The sequence below is a fragment of the Lissotriton helveticus genome, chromosome 3_1 (genome assembly GCF_964261635.1).
Source record: "Lissotriton helveticus chromosome 3_1, aLisHel1.1, whole genome shotgun sequence".
Taxonomy (NCBI): domain Eukaryota; kingdom Metazoa; phylum Chordata; class Amphibia; order Caudata; family Salamandridae; genus Lissotriton; species Lissotriton helveticus.
The window spans coordinates 1,820,343,378-1,820,360,749 of record NC_136061.1 but is presented as its reverse complement, the minus strand read 5'-3'; the positions used below and the strand labels follow the sequence as shown (position 1 = coordinate 1,820,360,749).

General features: G+C 44.1%; 1 long non-coding RNA gene across 1 annotated transcript in view; it reads left to right on the top strand.

Moving 5' to 3' along the window:
• The first annotated feature begins 959 nt into the window (after positions 1–959).
• Positions 960–17,372, top strand: part of LOC144825169 (uncharacterized) — a 219,628-nt gene continuing 203,215 nt past the window's right edge. Inside the window, exons 1-2 of the long non-coding RNA XR_013609310.1 lie at positions 960–1,020; positions 4,744–4,826. This is a non-coding gene — a long non-coding RNA (uncharacterized LOC144825169). The remainder of the gene's footprint in view (positions 1,021–4,743; positions 4,827–17,372) is intronic.

Here is a 17,372-nt window from a genome sequence, read left to right as displayed (position 1 = left end):
GCTGCCCCCTCTATCAAACTTTGAACATCTGACTGAAGAGTTTCCAAAGGTGCCTTATTTATCGGAGTGGTAGTGCGCTAATAGTGAAGGCATCACAGCGAGGTCCCACTCCCACCAAAGTGATCAGGCAAGTATAGGATTAATCAAAAGGATCGTAGGCAACCAAATTGAAAGAACAAACTAGATTTAGTAAGTTATACATATATAGTTATATTCTAGCTTTAGAAAGACCGAGGACAGGCAACTACCACCATGTTACATCAAAGAATACTACATATTAAAAAAACTAGCAATACTAAATTATTCTGAGCAATGGTGAACATGGAATTTGAAAACCAAAGTTCTGAAATGCTCAAGTTAGGAAAAATGTACTCAAGGTCTGTACTTTGTAGTCAACAAGGTTAAGCGTTTTATTTATGCATAACAAAGGCCAGAATGATGATGTTGACATTGAGGAATGACGCTCTTTTCTTACTTATACGTGGTTGGGTAAGCGGGGCTGGTTTGGGCTGTTGCTCAGGTAATAAAAGATGCAGTAGTGAGTTGGTGTCGCATTTAACCACATCCCCCCACCAAGTGTGTGGTATATTTGGTGTAAATTAAGGCACACCTCCAAAAGGAATCACACAGCCAGGGGGAAGATGGTTGGGGGTTTGATGAATGGATGGGAAAGTGGATTTGGGAAAAAGTGTGACAAAGACAAACACAACACAAGAACAATATTCATCAGCGCGATGAGCAGCACATCATCATCAGTCTTTTGTGGAATATAACAAAGGAATGAGTATGATACAGTTCAGTGAAATGCATTGCAAACAGTTTGTCTGCCCTAGAGACCCATGGTATTCTATATCTAAATGTTCTTTCCTCTAGGTTTGGAAATAATCAAATTATGGAGGCGTGCATTGAACCCACCCAGTTCCAAAAATATGATTGGTAAAAGAAAAATGATACTGATGGTGTATCTGCATTCTACTCGGGAATGTCCATCGCTCTTGGGTGCCTGTCTGAACCAGTTGGGTAGGTAAGCAGGAGTGTTGAGCTCAGCTTTTGCCTTTCCTTTGTGCAGGACAGGAGCAGGCTTGCAGATTGTAAAACAGAAACGGTATTGTAGAGTCAAGGAGAAGGACAGAAGGAAGGTAGGCTTCATGAGGGGGGTACCAAGAAGACTCAGAGGCAGAGCAAAAAAGACGAGGACTTGGAGTTTCACTTTTGCAACCAGTGCACACACTCAGCAGCATTTTCCAAATCAATGCACCTCTCTCCATTCCACATATCTGAGTACTAGGCTTCAGAGTCATGGTTGTCCTTTGAAGTTGATAGCTCCTTTCTTCTAGCTGTTATTGAATTAGTCCCGCACGGAGTCCCTCCATCCTGCTCCTGACACCAAGCAACTCCATCCCAGTCCCAACCCGAGCAAGATAGACGTGTAGAGGGACAGAATTACAGTATTTTGTACAGATTTGTGATTGTTATCTAAAGTGAACGATCTGATCTCTAAAAAACCCGAACAAAGGAGTAGACTGTACAGGTACATTTTCACTAAGGAAATTTGTAACGACCAATCACCTTAGGAAAAAGTATCAGCATCAGGCACCAAACATAGCAATTCGTCAAAATCAAGTTTACTATTAATTGTACACCCTCCCGCACTGTCTGCCACCTAAATAATCAATTATCACTCACAATCACTCACTCATTGTTGCAATAGTTGTAGATACCTCTTCAAATCCAAGCAACGGTAGGTTAGGTACATAATTGCATCTTTGACACAGGTAACACATTCAAATTTGGCATTGGTGCTCTGTTAAATCAATGATCTTCTGAGGCAGCCCTGCTAAGTGATGCACCAAAGGGTAGGCATGAGACGGAGCCAGGCATTGTCTCCAATGTTATGAAGGAATTGTGGAGGTTTCTTCCCTACACACTGGTCCAACTCCGATTCGGCCATATATGTGACTAAAAAATGGTGGGGCAGCATAAATCTAGACACAAACATAATGTTCCACTAGCTAATTTTTTGGGAAAGAAATTAGTTCACTGAGAAGTAATAAAAAAGTTCTATGGTGGCACTGGAATGCTTAGTTCAGGAAATAGAGTTAATCCTCAAACTCAGGTGGTACTCCCAGATGTTAGTCAGCTAACACACTTGATTTTGACCAATCATCATCCTCATCCTCCTCCTCCTCCTCCTGTGCTGTTTCAAGAATGGTGTAATCTTATGGTGTGAAATGTTAGTTCATTTTGACAATGGTCAATTTCTCCACGTTTCGAGGCAAGAGACTGATCCTTCTCACTGTAACTACTGTGCCAGCTGCACTGAACACATGCTCATCAGACACACTGGCTACAGGACAAGCCAGATACTTTATTGCTCGCCTGCTAGGCTCTGGCCATTGGTGAATCTTCCCATTCCAATACATCAATGGGTTTTGATCCACATAGACCTCTTTTGAACCATCCAGATACTCCTAGAACATACTCTGAATTGTCATTGGTGCTACCAGTTGCTCGACCTCTTTTGTCTTCACCTATGCACTGGACTTTAGGCTAGGCCTGGGTGGTGAACTTTGCGCCGTTCACGGAGTTGGTGGAGTTTTCTGCACTCCGCGGAGATCACGGAGTGCAGAAAACTCCGCTTTGCAATCTGCATCGGAGTTTTTTCCCCGCTACCGTTTGCGATCGTGAACAGTAAGTTCACGAGCTTGAGCTGCCGGTAGAATTTCTACCTGAGCGGCAGGAATACCAGCACAAACTGCAGTTCGCACTTCCATTCCCAGAACTTCATGTAGTTTTTTTTGTAACTTCGCTGAGTTCCGTGTAGCAAAAAGCTGCGAACTATACCCATGCCTGCTTAAGACCTGCCACTTGAAACCAAGCCAATGCAGGTTGGGTCCCATTCTTCTGTTGCTGTTGCTGTTGTTGCTGGTGTTCTTGTGGCTGGTGTTCGTTACTGTGAGACAAAACTGCCCTCTCTGGAAGTTGAAGGTGGCACCCCAAAACTGTGGAGTGGGACTCTAAGTTCCAGCCGTTCTTCTTCCAGGTCTCTGGCTTGCTCAACAATCCACCTCTTGTATTTTGAAACATCCTCCTCAGAAAAAGGAATGAAAGTGGGGAGAAGTTTTTTACACTGTGGCTCAAGTAGTGTGGCATAGATGTATTCTTTGGACAAGATGATGTCTTTTTGCAGCCTTGCACTACAACACAAGTGAAAGATTAAGCTCTCTACCAAGGCATAGGCTTCTTGATTTTCATTCAAACCTGCCAGTGTGAACCTCTCAGACACCTTCTTTAGCGGGTCCTGTAGCAGATGTAACAACAGGACTGCTTGGCCCATGTACTTGGTAACTTCCATTGTGAAAACCTCTAAAAGGAGTAGCATCTGTATCAGGCATTTGACTGGGCCTGGTTGGTCGATGTCCAGGGTTATAGCTTTCCCTATTGCATCCCCTCCTCTTTGAATGAACTAGTCATTGAACTGTCTGTACTGCTCAAACAGACATTGCAACATATAGTAGGTTGAGTTCCAATGTGTTGGCACCTTCTGTATCAGGGCTTTAACTGGCTCTCTATTAGCAAGCTGAATAATCTGCAACTGCTTCTGGGATTTAAAAGAATGGCTGAAATGAGTGCAGATTCTGCTGCAGGTAGTCAGCATGTTGCTGACTATGTCTTCTTTTTTTAGAAAGTCTTGCACAAACTGGTTGATGTAATGCACCAAACACAGGACCCTGATATAGCCACCGTCTGCCATGGTGTTGACGATGTTGCTGCCTTGGTCTGTGGCAGCGAATCCAATTATGAGACCTCTGGATCGCAGCCATTCATATACTTTGCTGTTACGCTTGTCCAATATGTTTGCAACAGTATGTGATTTCTCCATGGTGAACATGGCCACTGTTGCATGCTGCCGAAGGCTCAATAAACTTTCTTCAGGGCCAAGACCTGTAGATAGCTTTTGCTTTGCTCCCGTAAAAGAGATCCAGTGTGCAGTAACACACTTGTAATCAATCGCCTGATAACTGGTCCACATGCCTGTCATCAGGCGGATAGTGTGAAGAGCACTTTGCTGCAAGCTTTTCCAACCAACTGCAGCACATTGTGATGCAGTGGCTGGGACAGCAACTTTGACAAAATAGGTCAGACTTGGAACCTTGCATTTCGGGCAGATGGCTGCTACAAATTATAAGAATCCCACTCCTTCCACAAAAGAAAAAGCGAGGAGGTCCAGCACTAACATTTTTGCCAATTTCCCAATATACAAAACGTGCTGGTGGGTGGTTGCATTCGTAGGGCCCCTCCTGCCTAAACATGCCCATAATAGTAGCCTGGATTTTCTTCTTATTTGGGGCCACTGACGCAGGTGGCTTTTGAGAAGTAATTGGTGGTAAGATTCAATGTCCGTCATGGGGCAGTCGCTGTATTCCGTGGTGACTCTATCTGACTCTGAGATATCCATTGTGAGGAAGTCATCCTCTTCTTCCTCATCACCTCCCACTGTGATTGATATTGTAGCTGATGCTTCCCGGCTCTCCTCACCTTCACCACCACAACCACATTCAGCAATTTTTTTAAAGTGCTCCTCGCACAGGATTGTTTGATGTTTTTTCATATGTGTCGTTTGGCCTCCAGTACCATAATGTGAACAAGGCTTACTTTGACGAACACTTGGGTAGCAAATGGAGCATTTTGCATTTTTCTCTTCCTGTTTGCTAACTGTAATAAAGAATTACTTTCTTACAGGGTTACTGTCAATGACTGAAGAAGAACTGGAGGTTGGTGGGTGTGTCGTTGATTGCCTCTCTGCAGGACATACTTCTACTGTGGTAGGTGTTGGTACTGGCCTCAGCTGGGACCCATAAGTGAGTTGGCGGTGCTACCTGTGCACATCCTTTGGAGCAGGTTAAATAGTAATGTCAGACTTCTCTGTGTTAGCTTCCATAATGAGTACCGTTGTCATCACCCTCCTCTTCATCCCATTTCCAAATTCTAAGGCTTTCACAAATGTTTCTTTTCCTTTGCCTCTCCTGCCATCTTCCAGACTCAGATGGGGTCCACTCCATGTCCCTGATATCATCTTCAGAAGTGGTGCTTTGAGATGATGGTGGATTAGTACCCTTCCTTTTCCTTGCTGGAGTTCTGGGAACCAATGATTCTAAAAGAGGAGGTTCTTGCTCGGTAAGAAGATCAACCTACTGTTCTGCTCCAACTTTAGGAAGATGCACTATTGCTGGCTGCGGCTGCTGTCCACTTTGCTCTGTTTCCTGAAATTATTGGGTACTACTTTTTGAAACTTACAAATCAAATTCAGCATCACTGCTCGTCGGCATCGCCATGATTGCAGTGGCTGCCCCACTGACAGACACTTTCTTGGGATTAGATTGGGGTGGTGCTGTTGATGCAGCAGTGCTGCTTCCAGGTATCTCCCTGAAGGCTGGCCTGGCAGTAACACATCTCCCGAAAAAGGTTATGGTCGGCATGCCACTATTGAAAAGTTGCTTCTTCTCAATGACCACTTTCTTGGGAGCAACTTTCTTTGGGACCTTCTTAAAGCTCTAAGTTGGGAGTGGCACTAAGCTGCATAAGCAGAAGAGATTTGAGGACTGACACCAGTGTTCGCTGTAGGGTGTGCTCATGCCCACATGCGCACCAACCTTTCCCCAGCACTCAGACACTACTTTTAAGCATGCATGTCACTCCCACGCCACTGCCTATATTAGGCGAGAGTATAACACGGTTCATGAGAGCTGCATTTAAAAACGCATGGAAGGAGAAAAAACTATCATTCTTCTCAGCAGATCAGCACACACATTGGCAGCCCATGCAGAAGAGCAAATTACTGAAGAGAGCACAAGGACATTGCTGCAGAGAAGTGTTATTCCAGGCCTCTGAGTTTCAGAAGGATCACAGAGTTCATAGCAGGTGGCTCCTACTTATGTTGCTTGCTCTGATATTATCCAGGTTGGTGGGCGTCAGTCCCAGGGAGTCTGTTTTACAGAGACATCCAGTCATTGCTAATCACCTCTTATCTTGCCAACAGATACTCACTGGTTTGGCTTCTTTTACTGGCAGTCTTTAATTTTGTAACAAATGCAGCATCTTTTTTATCATTACTTTTCTGTCTTTGTTTACTTTAATTATTAGGCAGAGTTTATTACGGCAGCTCTAGAACATATTACAATCTGCTTTCCATTAATATTTCTTATTATGTATTGTTCTACGGCTGTGTTAGTGATCCCTGACTAATAGTTAAAGTGAACACAATCAGAATGTTCATGTTACAAAGGCTTACAGAGATGTTACGGGCCTTTGCATACCAATGACTGGTATTTATCTCTTGGATAGAAGACAAACTTAACAGACGTTTACATGAATTTTCGGCCTTTGTTTTCTTTAAGTTTTACTTGGGGATCCTTAAGCATACCCTCTAGAGCACATTTATTGAATGTGCTTTCCCCTTATATTTCTTCTTATTGCTCTAGAGCTTCGTTAATAATAACTGACTTATAATTAAAGCAAACACAGACAGAAAGTTAATGTTCCAAATAATTTGAGAAGAGTTTATATGCAGTCCTATTTAAGTATTGTCTTGGCCTTTGCGTACAAAAGGCCTTTATTTTCACCCAGAAAGATGACTAACCTATGTGCTATCTGTCTCGTCTCTTGTAACTGGTGTTTTTTATTTTATCCTTTCTTATTGAAAGGTTGGGTTGCCACCTTTCTAAAATGTAAAATACCAGCCATTTGATTATGTTTTAGCAGTATGAAAAGGCCTAGAAGTAGTACTTAAACAGGACTTTAGATTAAAAAAGCCTGTAATCATTTTCAACATGACTTTTCTGTCTTTATGTACTTTAGTTATTCCGGCAAAGGTACTTGAAATGGTACTGATTTTGGTAGCTGTGTGCTGCACTCGCATGAATGGTTTGTTGGCATGAGTACCCTTGGCTATAGCGCACAGAGACCTTATATTGCCGCACACAGTGGAAAACAAATAGAGGGAACATTGCTGCAGGCCTTCTGTTAGGCAGTACTGCGAGTGATGTCTCTTATTCTCTTGTACACCTAAAAGCAACCACGGAATAAAAACATTTAGAGAAATATGACATTGTTTGAATTAGTACAGACAAAGGCAATTTTAGTGTGGTTGGTTACTTAGGTAATAATAATCATCCACTTTAAAGTCAAACCATACCACCATCCCATAAAACCTAATTTCCAATCAGGATAACACAACATATAGATATAGCTCTTTGCTTTATGTCCATCTATTCTAAAGGAGACACTTGTGGCACTCAGAGAAGTGCATAGGTAATTGGAATAATCTTTTAAAAAAATGAAGGTGATTTTACGCCTATGGCAGGCAATGTGGTGCAGGAGAAAAATTGAATAATCATTAACAAGCATTGAAAATGCAATAGATCTTGCCTTTGAGAAACTAAAGCCATTTGCTTTGCTAATGGTATTGTATAGCAAAGCAAATGGCTTTAACTTAATAAAAGGCGAGACCTACTGCATTTTTAAAGCTTTAATTTCTTGTCACGCGCTCCAATAGGCATGTTTCCTGTTCAGTAATTTCTTGTAAGTACTTTGTTACTTTGATCCTATAAACAGCAGCAAGGAGTCCTGCCCATACTTTGTGGTTAAAATCCACTCCCCCATCCTATTGTCATGTTGGCCGGATATATTCTACTTAGCCTATAAGGGATCAAGGAACTTCTGTGCAGAAAACTGTATGCAAAAGCTTCAGGATAGAGTTCCGGGAGACCCTCAAACGGTGTCCAGCTGCTAAGCTCCTGTCTATGTCTTATAGCTTTCTGCCTACATTGCCCTCCCGTTTACTTCTAAGATCTTCTATGTCACAGTGCAACAACTGTAAAAGGGTCTTATATAGTATGACGACTAGTTTCTTCCCACCACCGATGGTGAGCACATGGTGCAACATTTAATGGGTAGGCAGTTCATCCTGCAGTACGCCTCCAGTGCAGTGTATTTCTCCTACCCCAGCACCATAATACAAGAACTACCCTACTTACTCCTTAAAGCCCCTCAATATTGTGCTGATACACATGTCATTCATCCCAGTTATCCCAGCCCTCATCCATACTTTAGATTCCACCCAGGTAGCCACTTCTTTCAAAGTGTGGTATACACCACAATGGTAGTTCCTCTGCTTCTTGCAACTTTGTTGATGCCCGTTTTAGACACCTGTCCCCAAAGTATCTAGCTGTATGTATCATTCCAAGGACATCATTATCCAGTTTCCTGTCTCCCCAAATCATGTATGGTGTGCACACTGAATATCGAAACCAGAATATTGATGGCACAGAATATCAAGGTAAAATATTAAAACCAAAATAGTGACAGCTAAGTGAGTATAGTTCGTTATACCTAACTCCACACCTTTGCACCTTGACTATAAATATATATATCTTCAAGGTTTGTAAATGTGGAGTTAGGAACAGTAAATCTATACGTCCCTATATGCAATTACCTTTCAATATTTTGTCCCTCAATATTCTGCCACATTATTCGTGTAGGTCGATATTCTGTGGGTTGATATTCCATAGTGCAACCTCATATACTGGCCCATTTTCTGGTACTTAAACTCCTCCCAATAATTATGATTTCACTAGAGCCCTCAACATCAAACCACCTATCCATAAAATAAAGATGGGCTACTAACTAATATAGCTCAAAATCTTGGGCTTTACAACACTGGTTAAGATTGGCAGGGTTGATTCGGCGTTGTGCTCCAGTGTGTGTGGATACAACGGCTCATTCTTTCATATGCTGTTGGATTGCCCATTGCTTGAAAAATACTGGGAGGCGGTGACGTCCTGTGTTATGAATGTGTGTGGTGGAGACATGTCGAAATGGGTAAGGTGGTGCCTTTTGAATATATTGTAGGCCACGGTTCTGAATAGCAATGTCTGCAACTGCAACCGAGGCAAGACTGATCCGATATAAGCAGGAAGCTGCAATTCTTCAGCTTTCTCACGGGACTCAACTACAGCCAAAATGTATTATAGTCAGTTCCAAAACTTGCTTCCCTTAAATATACTGCATTAGTCAACTGGCTTCAACCCTGTTTCTCACGTCGACGTCAGACAATTAATACATGGCATAGCTGCCGACTGGACCCATGCTCTGAGGATGACTCTGGGCCGGTCCTGCTGTTCCAAGTTACAGCGCTAAGCATGCTGGGGCTTGTAGTTACATTTTTGTTGTGTCAAATATGTGCCTACATTGTCCAGCGTGCTCCTTCTGCTGACTGAGAAACAAGGGCTGTTTTAAAAGTCAGTCTCATGCCACAGTGCCAGTTTACGAGTAATCAGTCCCCAATGGGAACCCAAGCCGACTCCTTTCTGGTGCTTCCTCCCTCCTTGGCAGTAGCCTTATGCTGGGATTGCTTAGCACGCACTGCGCAGTATACACAAGTCCAAGCTCAGAAAAACGCAGCTTACACAAAGAGCCTCTGAAGTCAGCACTCTAATGTCAGCTGCAACGTCCCTTCCATTTCCGTGTTTCCCCCTGCTCTTTGCGACCCACTTATAATTAGGTGCAGGGTTATTATGCGGCAAAGCGTACCTGATTTAGCATCATCATGCTGCAGCAAGAAGAGGAACGTTATGTACTAGAATACGGCACATTCTCTGGCAGTATTATTTGCTTATTTTGCCGTAGGTTAATACCATCTAAGTGCCTAACAATAATGAATGTGTCCTCGTAAAATGCAACTGGTGCAATATAAATCGCTCTGCTACCCGATACCTTCGGGTCAAGTTCGCACTATATAAAGCTCTGTAAAATGGGGAGGGGTAACTGGCCTTCAGAAGGTTGTGGTAAGTGCAGACCTCCCTGTAGAATGCTTGCTTGGCAATGATTTAGAGACTTCAGCCTGGTCTGATGTGGAGTTTAGGGCCCATTCAGAAATGTTAGGGATCTCTGCACATGTGCTTGCTGTGACTAGGTCACAGGTCAAAAAGTCTAACACTGACCAGGCCCTGGATTCCGGAATAATGGACCAGGCGCCTTCCAAGAAAAGGAGCAGTGGAGTTAAGGCAGTGCCTCTCCCCTGACTCAAAGTGATGATCAGTCTCTTGAGGGAGATGATTGTGCTCCTGAAGAAGGAACTGTCCCAGAGGAGCTTGAGCCTGATCAGGTTGAGTTCTTGGGGACAGGGGGCCCTTCCAGGGCAGATCTGAGTCAGGAGCTGCTGAGCTGCCCTTCTCTTGAACCCCTCAGACAGCAAGCTGCTGCTGAGGCTGCTGGGAATGCTAGTGGCACCCATAAGACTTATTGGGATGATGGACTCCTGTATTCAGAGAATAGAGACTCCAACCCTGGTGCAGCCAGGAGGTTGGTTATACCTTTAGCAGGACACCTGGGCCAGAACAAGACCTGGGACAGAATTATCCCTCACTTTCACTGGCCCCACATGTCTGAAGACACAAAGGAGTTTTGTCGCTCATGTGTAACCTGTCAAGCCAGTGGTAAGGCAGGTGGCACCACAAAGGTCCCCCTGATACCTCTACCTATGGTGGGGGTTCTCTTTGAGAAAGTGGGGATTGACATTGTTGGACCAATGGATCCTCAGTCTGAATCTGGGCACAGGTTTATCCTAGTGGTGGTGGACCATGCCACTAGGTTCCCAGAGGCGATTCCCCTTAGGACCACTACAGCACCTGTTGTGGCAAGAGCCCTCTTTGGAGTTTTCTCAAAAGTGGGTTTCCCTAAGGAGGTTATATCTGATAGAGATGCAAACGTTATGTCCAGCTACTTGCTTTCAATGTGGAAGGAGTGTGGAGTGAATTACAAGTTCACCACACCATATCACCCACAATGCAATGGTTTAGTTGAAAGATTCAACAAAACCTTAAAGGGTATGATCAAGGGTCTCTCAGAAAAGCTTTGGTGGAGATGGGACATCCTGCTACCCTGCCTTTTGTTTGCATACAGGGAGGTTCCTCAGTAGGGGGTTGGCTACAGCCCTTTTGAACTTCTGTTTGGGCATCCTGTAAGAGGCCCATTGTGTCTGGTGAAGGAGGGATGGGAGTTACCTCTCAAACCCCCTAAACAGGACATAGTGGACTATGCACTTGGTCTCCGCTCCAGGATAGCTGAGTATATGAAAAAGGCAACTAAAAACCTTGAGGCTAGTCAGGAATTACTGAAAGCCTGGCATGACCAAGCGGCTGTACTGACTGTTTACCAGCCAGGACAGAAAGTGTGGGTGTTAGAGCCTGTGGCCCCAGCAGCTCTCCAAGACAAGTGGAGTGGACACTACACTATTGTTGAACAGAAGGGAGAGCCTACCAATCTGGTGGACCTAGGAACTCCCAGGAGCCCCATAGGGTGCTTCATGTCAAAAGACTGAAACCATATGTTGACAGGGCAGACATGGGCTTGCTCATGGCTACTGATGAGGGACAGGAGGAGGAGAGTGGCCCTCTCCCTGACCTGCTCTCACAGAACCCTGATGATGGGTCAGTGGTCAGTGCTCAGTCAGTTTAGACATATGTTATCTCTGACTCCAAGTCAGACCACCTGGTGCACTCATGGAGTAGACACTGGGGACAGTCTGCCTGTTAAAAGTAAGATTTACAGGGGACCTGATCATGTCAGGGACTATATCAGGACAGAAGTCCAGAACATGTTGGATTTGGGAGTTATTACACCCTCAGATAGCCGTTGGGCTAGTCCAGTGCTCTTGGTACCAAAGCCTCACACCCAGGGTGGTAAGAGAGAGAGATGAGGTTTTGTATTGACTACAGAGGTCTCAAAGCAGTCACTAGGACTGATGCCCATCAAATTCCAAGAGCAGAGGAGCTCATAGATACTTTGGCCTCAGCCAAGTTTCTGAGCACATTTGATCTTACAGCTGGCTACTGGCAGATCAGATTAGCTGATGATGCAAAACCAAAGACAGCATTTTCAATCCCTAGTTGGCACTACAAATTTGTGCTAATGCCCTTTGGTCTGAAGAATGCACCTGCCACTTTTTAAAGGTTGGTGAACTCAGACCTGGAAGACTACTGTGCAGCATATCTAGATGATATTGCTGTCTTTAGCTCCACCTGGGAGGATCACCTGGTCCACCTGAGAAATGTTTTGGAGGCCCTGCAGAAGGCAGGCCTAACCATCAAGGCTACTAAGTGCCAGACAGGGCAGAGTCAGGTTGTGTACCTGGGCCGCCTTGTAGGTGGAGGTCAGGTTCAATCATTGCAGAGAAAAATCCAGACCATCATGGACTGGGTTGCTCTAACTACCCAGAAACAGCTCAGAGCTTTCTTGGGCCGGACTGTGTACTACAGAAGATTATAACAATGGGGGGTGGTTAAAAGCTATACATAGAGAGGGTATAGACATAAAGGATCAGTGTGAACTTTGCAGAGAACAAAGTGGCATATTTTCCACAAATAGTTGTATTTACACCTTAAAAAATAGGCAAGTAAAAGCCAATATCGAAAAAAAAGCCATTCTATGAATTGTCTTTTATGAAATGGTAAATGCAATTTATCTTGAAAATGTTTATTAAACAGTTTGGGTGTAATGGTTTCTCAGTAATTATATTTCATGAAATCGTTTTTCTATGAAATCACATACAACTCGAAGATTAGTTAGTCCCTTTTGTTTAAGCAATTCATCACCTGTATTGAAAAATACATTTGAGAAAGCAGGGTAAGTCACATGAATATTTCTATTGTGGTATTTATAAAGTATGCACATGCATTGCTGGTTGAAGACTTAACACTAGTAGCAGGTTACAATCTATAATAACATTTCTTTTTATACGACTTTTTCTAAAAAATATTTTTCTGAAGAGATAACTCAATCAATCATCAGTTGCACCTGAACCCCTCGTAAGTGGTTCCTTCAAGTATATTATCTCGATGTAATTGTCCAGAGTACCTTTTGTTTTATTGTGTTACATGATATATTTGTAAGTCCCGTCGTATATTTCAACCAGTGAAACAAATGACAAAGCCCCTCTTCACATACCCCAGACCTTGCCCTTCTCCAAACCGCACTGCGAACGTATTGGAATATTTCTGATGTGCACTTTTAGAGTACCTTTCACAGACTTGCTTTTTAGCAAACGTAAGTAAAAATAAGGTTGGACAATGTATTATTTGACCTCAATTATGTATAATTTATTCTGGGGACAACATACTGAACCCCTCTTTCAGGAAGATACTTGCTTTTGGGCGTTGCCCATGAAGGCAGTGAATGCTGGCAGTGAAGGAAGTGGGCAGTGCTGTGGAGAAAGTGGGCTGCAGCTCCTGTAAAATTTGCATGCTCAAGATTCAAAGTTTTATACCTCTGAATATACAAGCCCCAAAAAACACAGCAATAGGTTTTAAAACAACATTTTAAAACTAAGGAATGCAGGAGCAGCGATGCAATGCATATTAGCTAAAAGTTGTGTGTAATAATCATCTCAAATTATATTAAGGCTCATCACGATTCTTCTTCCCCAGGTACAGGACTTCCTCTACTTCTGGTGAGAAATTACAAACTCTCTGCTGTTTATGTGCCCGTGGCTTACCTTTCAGGCAGCTGAATAACAGTTGAAAAACCCTTAGTGTGATGGCTGGCAGGCATGCTCTAAATTACCTTTCATCATTAAGCAGAGGGACAGTTGGGACCTTGGCAGTACAAAGGCACCTCCACTAGGCCTTTGCCGCTGGTAAAAGCGTTTTCATTTGAACAGACATATAGAGAAGCCTTTTGTCCATCCATTTTATCTATTTTAATGGCAAAGTTCTGTTTTCTTCCAGCCTGCTCCCCCTCTTGATTGGTCTGTACAAGAGCCCGACCAACCCTAATACTCCTGGCAGTTGCTATTGCCCAGGAAGTCTGTCTGTAAAATGAACTCGGATTAACATCACACTGATTTAGCTAACCTGCCTTAGGTTCCGCCTTAAAGCACGCTTGTGTAACACGGGAGACCCAGCTCTGGTTCTTCTCTGAGAACTTCTTACACATGTTGATCAGTTTCTGCTTAGTCAATGGCTTCATGGCATAGGACAGACCTGCTTTCTCTGCGCTTTACTAGAGTACAGTTCCACAGATCACACCCCTTGCTTCTTCTGAAACACCACTGGCTTCTCCAACAAGTATTTGCAATGCAGTAAGTCTCGCAATACTGATAGTTTGAGGTATTGGCGTTGAAAATAATAATGCTACGCGAATAGATCATAATTTCAGTAATGCGAGACCTAGTGCATTGCAAAGGCTCATGTAGTGATCCAGGAACCAGCATTGTATATCTCAGGGCAGTTCCACAAGCTGCTCCTAGAGATCCCTAGTGAGCAAGGCATCAGCATTGCATGTCTAGGTGCAGTACTGCAAGCTGCTCTTAGAGATCCCTTGTGAGCATTCACCAGCACTGCTTGTCTTGTTGCAGTACCGCAAGCTGCTCCTAGAGGTCCTGTACCGCAAGCTGCTCCTAAAGGTCCCTAGTGAGCAAGGCACCAGCACTGTATGTCTAGGTGCAGTACCGTAAGCTGCTCCTAGAGGTCCCTACCGAGCAAGGCACCAGCACTGCATGTCTCAGTGCAGTACCGCAAGCTGCTCCCAGAGGTACCTAGTGAGCAAGGCACCAGCAGTGCATGTTTAGGTGAAGTACCGTAAGCTGCTCCTAGAGGTCCCTAGCGAGCAAGGCACCAGCACTGTTTATCTAGGTGCAGTACTGCAAGCTGCTCCTAGAGGTCCCTTATGAGCATCAAACATTTGGTCACATATGGTAAAGCACCCTGCCGAAAATATGGTAAATCCACCCTACCCATAATGCACTGCATGCAAGACAGTACCACAAGTACATTCAAATAGCTATGTGCATATATACCTTTAGTATCTTTGAAATGTGACAAAGAAATTACTATATTAATTTCAGATTAGGTTGTACTCTGTATGGAGCTGATGAAGGGAAATTTACATGCAGTACTGTAAACTACTCCTAAAGAAAGGCAGAAAGGCATGGATTACCAATCCATGGGCCTCATTTATTAGAAATGACGCATCGCTTCGTGAAAGCAGCGATGCGTCACTTCTCAGTGCGCCCTCCTTGCGACATACCTGATGCGTCATATTTAATGTTTGACACATGTCGCAAGGAGTTACATATACGTCAGTATTTCTGACGTATCTGTAAGTGCAAAAGTGACGCATTGCTGGAGTGTGTCACAAAAGTGACACAACTCCAGCAATGCGTCCTTTCACATGGGGCAAGCCCCATGTGAAAGGGCCTGCGTCAGTATTTCGCCTGCTGTGAGGCACGCGCAAGATTTTGATGCAACGGCGTCCTAGAAGTGACGCAGTGAAATCTCATAGATTTCACTGCGTCACTTCTACGAGGCTTTTTGCGCGGGAACGCCCCCCCCCCCCCTGAATACATTATACCTGACGCAGCTATAATGTAGTGCAGGGACTTATACAAAGTGACGCATCTGCTTAGATGCGTCACTTTGTAAATAGTGCGCAACAGGAGGCATGTTTTACGCCGCCGATGTGTCACAAAAAGTGACGTATTGGAAGCGCAAAACTGACGCAAGGCCTCATAAATGGGGGCCCTAGTTTATAATCTCCCCGTTGCAGATCAACGAAATATTTCATGTATTAAGATTGTGCAAACTGCAGGGAAAGCAGCTAATGCAAACAGTATAATAGAAAAATATTTGAAACTTGAAGGGCTGGCCTATGGTTTGACACGGCATATTATGACATATATATATATATATATATATATATATATATATATATATATATATATATATATTCATGCTCCAGGTGTCCCTTTCTTGGAAATGCACTCGCAGAGGTTGGTGTCACAATCCTTTATTAGGAACAAACATCTCCCAACGCTGTAGGGATTACAGCATGTCGAAAAGCCTTACACGTTTCAAAGCAGATTGCTTCTTCCTCAGAGGCTCGACTGATGTAAAGGGACACACCCACATTTTTAACACATCCCACGCCCATCTCGGGGCAAAGCATTCTGGGTCCTGTAGTGTGTCCTGAAAAATAACACCCACAATTAGGCACATCAATGTTCACTTGCTGCCCTTTACAGTCCTTTATAAGAGCCCGCAGATGGGCCCCAGCGTGGCGATGCTCATGCGATACCAACCAAGTCCCACATCACAGGTCATATCAAGTCAGCCCGTGGCCCACAGTTCTTATGGTGGTGCATTCCCCGCAGCAAGGACTGCCGCGTATTAAATTCATGCTCCAGGTGTCCCTTTCTTGGAAATGCACTCGCAGAGGTTGGTGTCACAATCCTTTATTAGGAACAAACATCTCCCAACGCTGTAGGGATTACAGCATGTCGAAAAGCCTTACGCGTTTCAAAGCAGATTGCTTCTTCCTCAGAGGCTCGACTGATGTAAAGGGACACACCCACATTTTTAACACATCCCACGCCCATCTCGGGGCAAAGCATTCTGGGTCCTGTAGTGTGTCCTGAAAAATAACACCCACAATTAGGCACATCAATGTTCACTTGCTGCCCTTTACAGTCCTTTATAAGAGCCCGCAGATGGGCCCCAGCGTGGCGATGCTCATGCGATACCAACCAAGTCCCACATCACAGGTCATATCAAGTCAGCCCGTGGCCCACAGTTCTTATGGTGGTGCATTCCCCGCAGCAAGGACTGCCGCGTATTAAATTCATGCTCCAGGTGTCCCTTTCTTGGAAATGCACTCGCAGAGGTTGGTGTCACAATCCTTTACATGCTGTAATCCCTACAGCGTTGGGAGATGTTTGTTCCTAATAAAGGATTGTGACACCAACCTCTGCGAGTGCATTTCCAAGAAAGGGATACCTGGAGCATGAATATATATATATATATATATATATATATATTACCTACTGGCGGTCGACAGTAGGTAGTTATAGTTAGGATTGTTTTCCATAGGGAAATCGCAACATTCTATTGGGAATAACTTTGGCGCCGGTTGAGGAATCTGCCTGAAATTTTCCTTAACTTTGCCTCGCGGCGCTCCGCTCCTTCCCTGAAAGTTTGGGGAGCATTCGTCAAGCGGGGGCCAAGATAAAAGGGGGGTCCCAAAACGTGTTTTCCCCATGTTAATTTCCATAGGGCGGTCGAACTCACTTTCAGCTCGAACGGCTGAATGGATTTTCACCAAACTTGGCAAAATTGTAGGGACTGGTAGCCCGATGTGCCTTTGCTATGTCTCAAGATATGTGCTCCAGAGGATTTTGAGTAATTTGAGTTAAAAAAAATATATATATCTATAAGCGCGCCCCGGTACGCGTACCGGGGAGCGCACTGGGCGCGCTACGCGACTTGCGCACGGAAAGCTGATTGGCTCTCGGGTGTCTGTAAACATTCGAAACAGTCCGC